Source organism: Podarcis filfolensis, assembly GCF_964270895.1.
Source record: "Podarcis filfolensis genome assembly, chromosome: 1".
Lineage (NCBI taxonomy): Eukaryota > Metazoa > Chordata > Lepidosauria > Squamata > Lacertidae > Podarcis > Podarcis filfolensis.
The window spans coordinates 128,833,677-128,845,056 of NC_139604.1; positions in this window are offsets into that span (position 1 = coordinate 128,833,677).

Below are 11,380 nucleotides of genomic sequence, written 5' to 3' on the forward strand. Positions count from 1 at the left end.
CACCCCATTCCTTTCTGATGGTCAGCATTTTATGGATGATTCTGCATAATCACCAGCTCCGAGACTCTCTTTAAATCTGCATAACAGATGAGTTTTGTATCCGGATTGCACCTGCCAGCCCCCCCCCCAAGTTCTGTGCATTCAAGCTCCCGCGCTGCAGAATACCACATTGCATCCCATTTGGTAGAAGACAGAAAGGGCAACCAGAGCATTGGAGTGTACGTTGATGGGCTCCTCTGCAAGCAGGACCCTCAATGGCACACAGCTTGCTGGTGGTGCTGTGGTCTAAACCACCAAGCCTCTTGGGCTTGTGGATTGGAAGGTCAGCGGTTTGAATCCCCGCAACAGAGTGAGCTCCCGTTGCTCTGTTCTAGCTCCTGCCAACCTAACAGTTTGAAAGCATGCCAGTGCAAGTGGATAAACAGGTACCATTGTGATAGGAAGGTAAACCGTGTTTCCATGCGCTCTGGTTTCTGTCACGGTTTAGTCATGCCGGCCACATGACCCGGAAAGCTGTCTGTGGACAAATGCCAGCTCCCTCGGCCTGAAAAGCGAGATGAGCGCCGCAACCCCATAGTCGCCTTTTGTGGGAATGTTCAGGGAGGCAGGAGAGGATATATTGTTTATTAATATCCTTCCTAACTTGTGCTAGCAAGTTCTATAACTTAGCAGAGTTTTACATTCCCCTTTCAGACACACAGCAGATAGCTAGTTGCAGGCTTGTTTAAGCCTCTCAAAATTAGATTCCTGGTATGAAATTAAAAGACGCCTGCTTCTTGGGAGAAAAGCAATGACAAACCTAGACAGCATCTTAAAAAGCAGAGACATCACCTTGCTGACAAAGGTCCGTATTGTTAAAGCTATGGTTTTCCCAGTAGTGATGTATGGAAGTGAGAGCTGGACCATAAAGAAGGCTGCTCGCTGAAGAATTGATGCTTTTGAATTATGGTGCTGGAGGAAACTCTTGAGAGTCCCATGGACTGCAAGAAGATCAAATCTACCCATTCTTAAGGAAATCAGCCCTGAGTGCTCACTGGAAGGACAGATCCTGAAGCTGAGGCTCCAAGACTTTGGCCATCTCATGAGAAGAGAAGACTCCCTGGAAAAGACCCTGATGTTGGGAAAGATGGAGGGCACAAGGAGAAGGGGACGACAGAGGACGAGATGGTGGGACAGTGTTCTCGAAGCTACCAGCATGAGTCTGACCAAACTGCAGGAGGCAGGGGAAGACAGGAGTGCCTGGCGTGCTCTGGTCCAGGGGGTCATGAAGAGTCGGACACAACTAAACAACAACAACAAAGTTCCCTTATATCCCTCTTAAAATAATAAACATGCCACAATCTTGTGTAAAGTATATAAAAGAAGTTTACTCACATCATCAGTTCACAGTTGGATCCCTGAAGGCAGACTTGGTTACAAAGTATATACATGTGGATCTATCCCATATGGGGATAATCCCAGTGTCCTCTGTTGGCTGAGAGCCAACAGAGCATTTCTAGCTAAAAGGCTGCTCCAACAACGGAGGATGTCAAAGAGAGAGGAAGTGTGCTGCGTGACTTGCCCTTTTGTTACCTGGACAGGTAACGTCACACCCACCTCCAGCCCCATGCAAAAGGAAGGATGCCCCGGCCCAGGAGAAACAGGAAGTTTCGACTGGCTGGACCAAACAAAATTTCGGGGTCGCACACTTATGAAGCTAGTGAGATCCATGGTTTCGCCATGCGCTGTGTGAAAAAGTCTTCCTGCCCTGAATCTTCCAAGATTCTGCTTCAATGGACATCCATGAGTTTTAATGTTGAGAGAGAGAGGTGGGAAGTTTTCACTCTCTTTCTGCATTATTTTAGAAACGTTCATTGTGCCACTTCTTATTCACCTTCCCTCTAAGCGAAAACGTCTCAAGTGCTGCAATCTTTCTTCCTACGGGAGCTGCTCTATCCCTTGATAATGTTGTCTGCCCTTTTCTGAGCCTTTTTTCCCAATTCTACACCATTTGCATGACATTGCAGTATTTGCACTTATTGTAGAGTAATAATAATAATAATAATAATAATTTATTTATACCCCGCCCATCTGGCTGCGCTTCCCCAGCCACTCTGGGTGGCTTCCAACACAATATTAAAATACAGTAATGCCTCAAACATTAAAAGCTTCGGGTGGCGCTGTGGGTTAAACCACAGAGCCTAGGACTTGCCAATCAGAAGGTCGGCGGTTCAAATCCCCGCGACGGGGTGAGCTCCTGTTGAGCGGTCCCAGCTCCTGCCAACCTAGCAGTTCGAAAGCACGTCAACGTGCAAGTAGATAAATAGGGACCGCTCCGGCAGGAAGGCAAACGGCGTTTCCGTGCGCTGCTCTGGTTCGCCAGAAGCGGCTTAGTCATGCTGGCCACATGACCCGGAAGCTGTACGCTGGCTCCCTCGGCCAATAAAGCAAGATGAGCGCTGCAACCCCAGAGTCAGCCGCGACTGGACCTAATGGTCAGGGGTCCCTTTACCTTTAAACAGGGCTGCCTTTAGATGTCGTCTAAAAGTCTGGTAGTTGTTTGTTCTCTTTGACATCTGGTGGGAGGGTGTTCCACAGGGCGGGGGCCACTACCGAGAAGGCTCTCTGCCTGGTTCCCTGTAACTTGGCTTCTCATAGTGAGGGAACCGCCAGAAGGCCCTCAGCACTGGACCTCAGTGTCTGGGCAGAATGATGGGGGTGGAGACGCTCCTTCAGACCCTAAGAGTCATTCCTGCAATGCAGAAATACCCCTCTCCTAGGCACCTCTCCTATCCTCCCCACTGAAGTTTCTCTTCACCCACATCATGATTAGGAAGACCGTGACAATGAAAGAGGAATGAAGACAAAGGCATTAGAGGAAAAGTCATCTCTCTGTACAGAGAAAGAGAGAGCCAGTTTGACTCTTTCCCAAAGAGAGCAGCCTCCCTCCCACCCGGCTCTATTGGAATCTCATGACCAAGCAGCTGATTGAGGAAATCGGATCTTCAGCATTTTGCTTGTTGCTGTTTTATGAGGACCAGATGTGGAACAAGGGAGGGGGGAATGCTCTACAGGAAAAGAAAAAAAGAAAAACACCCGCTCTCCCCCAGTCCTCACTCAGCACTCTGGAATGCATTTCATTTTGCTTCAAAGCTCAGGAGTGGCCTTCCAGACATTGCTAAACCAATTAATCCCTATCTATTGTCATGAAACATCACATACTGCCCACCTCAAGAAGGGTTTTTTCCACTGTGCATCCACTTTTGTGGCGGAGGGATGCAAAGGGATGGCTGAGACAGGCCTGCTGGACACACTTGCATGTGTGAATCAGCATCAAGCAGATCAAACCAGACACACAGAGAGAGAAAATCTCCATATTTAAATGCTTTTTGACTTGCACCTTCCGAAGTGACTGGATCATCGAGATCTGCCATCCAGTGTGAGCAACGCCTTCCATGATCCAGCATTTGGGGGGTGGTCCTGCACTATTGTTCTGAGATTTCCCCCAAACCAAAAGCTGCCATCTTACTAAAATTATAGAAATGAAGTGAACTTGTGTGCAGAACTGTGTAAGTGAGTCTCCTCCTTTGTTTGTTTTGCTCTAGCCCAGGAAAGCACCAGCAATTACAATCAGCAAACTTGTTTTTTCTACTTAAGAAGTCTAAACTGTCCTCTCTCTTTTTTGAGAAAAATGCCTTGCTTCTCTCTCAACAGCCTGCTTTTGCTCCTGGTCTCTGATGAGGACTGAACTCTCTGCAACGCTGAGATTTTAAATCTTATTGCCATGCATTACACATGCCTTCATTTAGTGTCTTTTACCAGGGAATGAGCCTTCGCTGCATTTCTGTGGGGCTTTCCATAGCTCAATCCATGTTCAAGGTGGCTTGCAACATGAAAAACTTTACATCATTGCAAACACAGCAGCAGTAGTCATTGGGTTGCATCAAAAAGTATGCAACCCAACAGAAACAATTACCACACAAATCATATTAAGATACAATAGGTAAAGGTAAAGGGACCCCTGACCATTAGGTCCAGTCGCGGACGACTCTGTGGCTGCGGCGCTCATCTTGCTTTATTGGCCGAGGGAGCCGGCGTACAGCTTCCGGGTCATGTGGCCAGCAGGACTAAGCCGCTTCTGGCGAACCAGAGCAGCGCACGGAAACGCCGTTTACCTTCCCGCCAGAGCGGTACCTATTTATCTACTTGCACTTGATGTGCTTTCGAACTGCTAGGTTGGCAGGAGCAGGGACCGAGCAACGGGAGCTCACACGGTCGCGGGGATTCGAACTGCCGACCTTCTGATCAGCAAGTCCTAGGCTCTGTGGTTTAACCCACAGCGCCACCCACATCCCACAATACAATATAAAGATACAATATAAATATACAATACAAGATACAATATAAAGATACAAATAATTAATATCAATAGTAGCAACAACCCCCCACCGCCATTCCAGCAAAAAACTTTGAGCAATCCCCCAGCCCAAAAGTCTGTTCAAGAGGCTCAGCTGTTGCAGCTGGAGTCAGTCCGAGCTCCGCCCTCCCAGGGCAGCTGGGAAAAGTCCTGCAAGGCAGGGAGCAGGTCTTCCATATATGAGATTGCCCAAGATGGTGAAATAATGGGCACACACCCCTTTTACTACTGAAAGCCACATTTGGCCACCTGGTTTGTGAATGTGCTTTGTGATGATGGTTGTGATGTAGGCTCATAGCTTCAGTATTGCCATAGTATTGACAAAGGTGTATTGCCAGAGCTTGGTGAGTTTTTATTTCTCGTTTCATAGAACCGGAGAGTTGGAAGTGACCCTGAGGATCATCTGCATTCCTGCAATGCAGGAATATGCAGTTGTCCCATCATCGCTGTCAACTTTTCCCTTTTCTTGCGAGGAATCCTATTCGGAATAAGGGAATTTCCCTTAAAAAAAGGGAAATGTTGACAGCTATGTGTCCCATACAAGGATCGAACCTGCAGCCTTGGAGTTATCAGCACCATGCAGCGAGAACGTCCAGAAAATGCCTTCAGCATAGCAGTATTCATATACTAGGCATGGCTTTTCGTTAGCCTTTCTTGAATTACTGGCCCTGCGTGCCCTTTGTGCATTTTTTCTTTGCTTCGCTTTCCTTTTTCGTGGGGGAATAAACCCACTATGAAACTCACCGGTCGACCTCAGGCTAGTCACCCGCTCTCTGCTGAACCTAGGGTTGTTGTGGGGAAAGGAATATATATATATATATATATATATATATCGCCTTAATAGAAATGCAATAAGTAAATAAACCCCAGAGGAAAAATCCAGGAAGGGAATTCTTATGCATAGGGAGAAAATGCACAAATGGTGCTGGCTATTTGTCATCCTTTCCACTTACTAACCTTTAAAAAAAAATTCCTGTGAAGTGTTAATTGCTGTATCCTTTTGTATTGGTGTAATCAAAGGGGTGGGGGGATTATGAAGACTGCAAACAGTAATTAGCATGCAGATTTTCGAGACAGAAGCACATCTGTGTGTGCTGGGGTTGCTTCTGTGTTTACTTAGGCTGATTCGTCTGTGGCTAAACTGCAGATTCACTTAGCCCTGCAATTAGCAGCATAAATATGAATTTGGGATGACACTAATTATTGGATGGAATGGCTTTTTCTTTTCTTTTTTCTCTTCCCCCTCCTTAAAAGGCTGTGACACTCCGGTGCCCCCCAGAGGGGCCGTGAGCTCTGTGGGTGGCTTCATTGAGGAACTTCTCCAAATAAGAAAGAAAGAAAGAAAGAAAGAAAGAAAGAAAATGAAATGAAATCCCCGTTTTAATTAAAAGGCAGAGGCAGGCTTTTCTAAGAAAGGGGGGGCGTGCCACCTAGCAAGCTGTCATCTCTAATGCATACATTACTGTAAAATGCATGGAAATTAATTGGGCTCATTTGAAGGCGAAGCCACAGAGGTAGCTGGGTTCTGATAATTGCTTTTGTTTTACGAAAGCCTTTCGGGAGTGGGAAGGGGGATATGTTAAACAGGCAGCATAGCAGAAGCCTGAGGCGAACAGTTTCAGGAGAGATGAGCTAGGGGCCTACAATGCAATTCTGTGGGTGACCTCCAAGCCTCCCTTTCCTCATGCCAGTTGTGTGGAGTTTGGATGCGCAGTCCAAGGAAAACAGTTCTGAAAGTAGCGCTGGAGAAAGGCACTTCAGCTGTGGCAGGCAGGGGAGGAGTGGGCAGTTCCAGTTCCATCACCAACCCCGCTTGCCAAATGTGGCCCCCAAACTGCATTTTGTGACTGCCTGATCTCATCCTTCTTTCTGCAGGAACAGTCTGACCGACCGAATGAATTGCATGCAGGTAGTTGTCTCATTCCTCAGATAGAAAAGCAATACACTCCATGTAGTAGGTCTCTGTTCTGCCCATCAAAAGTACTTAGCGGAGCTAATTTCAGGGTACAAAGAACTGACTGTGGAGTAATTGTGCTAATGTCCCAAAAGATGTTTATTGCTTCCCATAACCATTCCATGTGATAGAAGGTTCTAGTCTTCCTACATTTCCCCATGTCCTTTCAAACTTAAATTCTGTTTTCACTTTTAATTTCTTTGAAATCACGTTATCTCCTCTTGCTGGATTTATGCTGGGTTTAACTTCATGGGAACCTAAAAAGCTGCCTTAAACTGAGCAGGCCATGTTTCTCACTATTGTCTAGTCCAATGGTTCCCAAACTTTTTCAGGCTACTGCCCCCTCGGTTCCATAAACTCATCCCCAGTGACCCCTACCCTAGCCTGTAGAAAGCATTTTTCAGAAGAGTGGTTTGCACAGCCCACTAAGAAAGATAATAGCACAATCAAATTCAAAGCAGTAACAATGAATTGCACATTTATTCAAAATCCAATTAAAAAGGGTTAGTTCAATTACTTCAAAATGGATGAACTTGAGTCAGTGACATCAGCTTCTGACAACTACGGCTTCACCCTTTGCATACTTACCCATGAGTAAGTGTCACAGAACTCAGTGGGGACTTCTGAGTAGACACACACAGGATTGCACTAAGCAGCAATTTCATTACCATTACCACTTAGCGGCTCCAAAGGGAGATTTCCCCCTAGTCCTGCACTGGGAAGACGGTAGGGCTGCTGTATGTCCAAGATTTCCCAGACATATCCTGGATTTGTCCAGCGGAAATAGCATCCGGGTGCAATATCAGTAAAATGGTGAAACGCCCTGGGAAACCCGGGCTGATGTCAGAAGTGTTGATATTTTGGGCAATTTCCTTAAAAATCCATTTATCTCTTCTTTAGATTTGCTCAACAAATTTTTTGTCCGGATTTCCATTTTTTGGCAGCCCTAGAGAGGACGGGGTATCTTCTACCAAAACCATGGCTGGAGGCAGGAGGCTTAAACGTGGTCCCAGCTGTGGGGCTGATGGTTTTCCTTCCCCTCCCAACCCAGCCTGCTATTAAAAAAAAAGAAAGGAAACCAATTATAAGGTTGCTAATCAGGAGGTCATTAACAGAAGTGCAATCAGGCCTTAAGGCAGCCTCTAACTCTGGCCTGCACTTTGAGGTAAGGTTACTGGCATATATACTTTCGCGATTCATGCCAAGTCCATCTTTAGGCTTGGTAGCACTCCTGGGTCTATAAACTGCAATGCCGAAACTCTCCCCAATTAAATGCTTCTCATCCAGGGAAATATGAATGTGCATCCAAATCAGGGAACCACAGACAGGGACTGCGGAATCTATTAGTGGTTTAATTGCTCATTTGTACACCCTGAGCAGGCTCTCAGTCCTGTGCCGTCCCCTCCAGGAATTAAGACCTGAGTGAGCACAAATGATTCTTATTTATCTATCAATTGCATTTATAGCCCACTTCCCCACCCCAGGAGATCAAGGTGGTACACGGGGTTCTCCTCCCACCTCATTTAATCCCCCACAACAACCCTGTGAGGTAGGTTAGGCTGAGAGGCAATGATTGGCCCAAGGTCACCCAGTGAACTTCATGGCCAAGAGGGAATGGGAACCCTAGTCTCCCAGGTCCTAGTTTGACACTCTAACCACAACTCAACACTGACTTCCACCCTAACCTTCTGAATATTTATTAGTTTCTAAGTATTGCCTGTTGTCTTTGTCCATGGAGTTTTCTTGGCAGGGATACTGGAGTGGCTTGTCGGTTCCTGCTCCAGGTGGATCACGTTTAGTCAAAACTCTCCACTATGACCTGTCCATCTTGGGTGACCCTGCACGGCATAGCTCATAACTTCTCTGAATTATTCAAGCCCCTTCGCCACGGCAAGGCAGTGATCCATGAAGGGGAGACATTGCTGGAGGAGACTCTTGAGAGTCCCAAGGACTGCAAGAAGATCAAACCTATCCATTGTGAAGGAAATCAGCCCTGAGTGCTCACTGGAAGGACAGATCCTGAAGCTGAGGCTCCAATACTTTGGCCACCTCATGAGAAGAGAAGACTCCCTGGAAAAGACCCTGATGTTGGGAAAGATGGAGGGCACAAGGAGATGGGGACGACAGAGGACGAGATGGTGGGACAGTGTTCTCGAAGGTACCAGCATGAGTTTGACCAAACTGTGGGAGGCAGTGGAAGACAGGAGTGCCTGGCGTGCTCTGGTCCGTGGGGTCCTGAGGGGGTGGAGGACCCATTGCCTGCAGGTGCTCCACTCTCAGCCCCGTCAGAAGAAGCTGAGGTTGCCTCTGGGTCCGGTAACCCTCCAGCCTCTCCTGAGCTGCAGAGGCTCAGGGCAGAGAGGCGGAGGGAACTGCTCGCCTCCAGGCCAGGAGAGGCGAGTCACCAGAGGATCGGGGCCGCCCTATGCCTCAGGGCAGATAAAAGCCAGCCAGCCCCAGTCCCAGGTTGTGGGAGCAACATTGTTGGTAGCCTGTTCCTGCCTGCACCCTGTCCTGCTCTTCTGCCAGAGTTCCTGACCTCACCCGACTCCCTGCCTTGGATCCAGCTTCAGCTTTGACGGACAGCCTCCATACCGCACCCTTGACCTCGGACTGGACTTGGACCACACCGCACGGTTAACCCTCGGGACCAGCACACAGAAACTGAAGTAGGAGAGGAAGGAGGTCAAGAGGCCGAGATGAGTCAGACTGGTGAAGAGTCACGGGTGTCTCCCCCTCCTGCTGTGACAAGCTCCCCTCCCTGCTGGTCTCCTAGAACCAGAAGGGGTATGAAAAGGGCAAAGGAGAGCTTGGCTTCATGTAGGCATAGTCTCCAACTGCTTGGGTAAATTCCTGGGGAGATGGAGCCTTTCGGTTTCAGCAACTAATCCATGGGACAAGACCTACCGGGGATGAGCTGCTGTGATCCTTAGCCCAGACACTCAGTCAAGTCCATGCAGAGCGTGTTCTTGCTAATGAAGAGTTATGGATGCTTGAGCTGAGATTCCTGCATTGCAGGGGGGTTGGACTAGATGACCCTCGGGCCCCTTCCAACTCGTAAGATTCTATGATTCTATGGTGTGATTTGCTGCTGGCTTGCTGAAGGGGTTAAGCAGAGGCCAGTGTAAGTCCCCCCAAAAGGGGTATTGCAAGGGTGTCGCAGGAGCAGAGGCAGGAGACATAGGTTGGATCCTAAACCTGTTCAGTCTCATGACTTGGCAACGCGACAGAGAGCACTATTTTAAAAGCTAGTTTTTCCTCTGTTAGGCTTAGGCCGGGCCTTAGGGACAGCAGCCCTGATGCTAAACGAGGTTTGGGTCTGGTGTAACTTTACGGCAGCCTGACTTATATCTCCTGGCTTTATGGCAGCTTCTTGCATACTGGATTCTTCACAGTCCATCTTAGTTCAGTATGGGCTTCACAGGCTAGTAGTGACACTTTGCAGGGGTCAGCAAACTTTTTCTGCTGGGGGCCGGTCCACTGTCCCTCAGACCTTGTGGGGGACCGGTCTATATTTTTTGTATTCCTATGCCCCACAAATAATCCAGAGATGCATTTTAAATAAAAGGACACATTCTACTCATGTAAAAACATGCTGATTCCCGGACCATCCACGGGCTGAATTTAGAAGGTGATTGGGCCGGATCTGGCCCCTGGGCCTTAGTTTGCCTACCCCTGCTCTAGGGTTTCAGGTATGGGGTATTCCCTCCTGCATGCAATGCAGATCCTCCGCTGTGAAGCTCAGCCCTACTTTATTATACAGAAAGCCCCACTGAATACAGCGAGACTTGCCTCTGGGTAAGCGTGTATAAGGGACGCGGGTGGCGCTGTGGGTTAAACCACAGAGCCTAGGACTTGCTGATCGAAAGGTCGGCGGTTCGAATCCCCGCGGCGGGGTGAGCTCCCGTCGTTCGGTCCCAGCTCCTGCCCACCTAGCAGTTCGAAAGCACCCCTAAGTGCAAGTAGATAAATAGGTACCGCTTTATAGCGGGAAGGTAAACGGCGTTTCCATGTGCTGCGCTGGTGCTGGCTCGCCAGATGCAGCTTCATCACGCTGGCCATGTGACCCAGAAGTGTCTTCGGATGGCGCCGGCTCCCGGCCTCTTGAGCGAGATGAGCGCGCAACCCTAGAGTCGGTCACGACTGGCCCTGACGGGCAGGGGTACCTTTACCTTTACCTTTTTAAGCGTGTATAAGATTGTGCTGTGAAACTCTTATGATGAACCAGCTACAATTTCCTTAATTAGATTGCATCCCTGATTATGTCATGATTTCAGGTGCCCATTTTCCTCTTGATTGCACCCAAGGCAATTGCACCTCACCCACAATAGCTACTATACCTGTGGTTTCAAGGTGACATCGACTAGCAGATCAGAGAGTGCTGATGGTGTGAAACTTGCTAGATGCCACAGCAATCAGGCAACCTCACCTTTCTGGAGGCGGGTGCTTTCGTGAGTATCACTTTCTTATCAGCACAGCTCATAGCAGCCCTTAGGATGCTGAACTCCGGGGAGTTTGCCATTCCCAGCACAAACGTCGCTTGTGCACCTGATCGGAGACACTGAGTTGCGGCAGTGTCTTGAACACACCGCAGCAAAAACCCTGCACCATCCGGATGAGAATTATATTGCAGCGTGAAGAAGGAAACTGCACACAAGAGCGTCATCTAAACACAGCTGCGAGGGACGGAACACGCTGTCCTTAACGCCAATTCATACATCCTCCCATCATTGCAAAACTCATCCATCCATTTGTCCCTTGTGGTTCAGGGTGGTGTATCAGGGCTTTATTAAATCATCACTACAGGCCTGTGAGGCAGGCTGTTTTATTTGTTGGTTGCATACATTTATCTTCTTCTTCTTTGCAATCACTTGTAGCCGAGTAAGATTGTCTTCCATAAACACGGTTTTAGCAGTGAGTCCGTAAGTGACTGTGGAGGCCAGTTCTGAATCCACACATCCTTCCACAGTGGGGACATTGGTTCCCGGGCAGGAGTTGATCACGGTGTGGATTTGCCAAGCGTGCCTTCC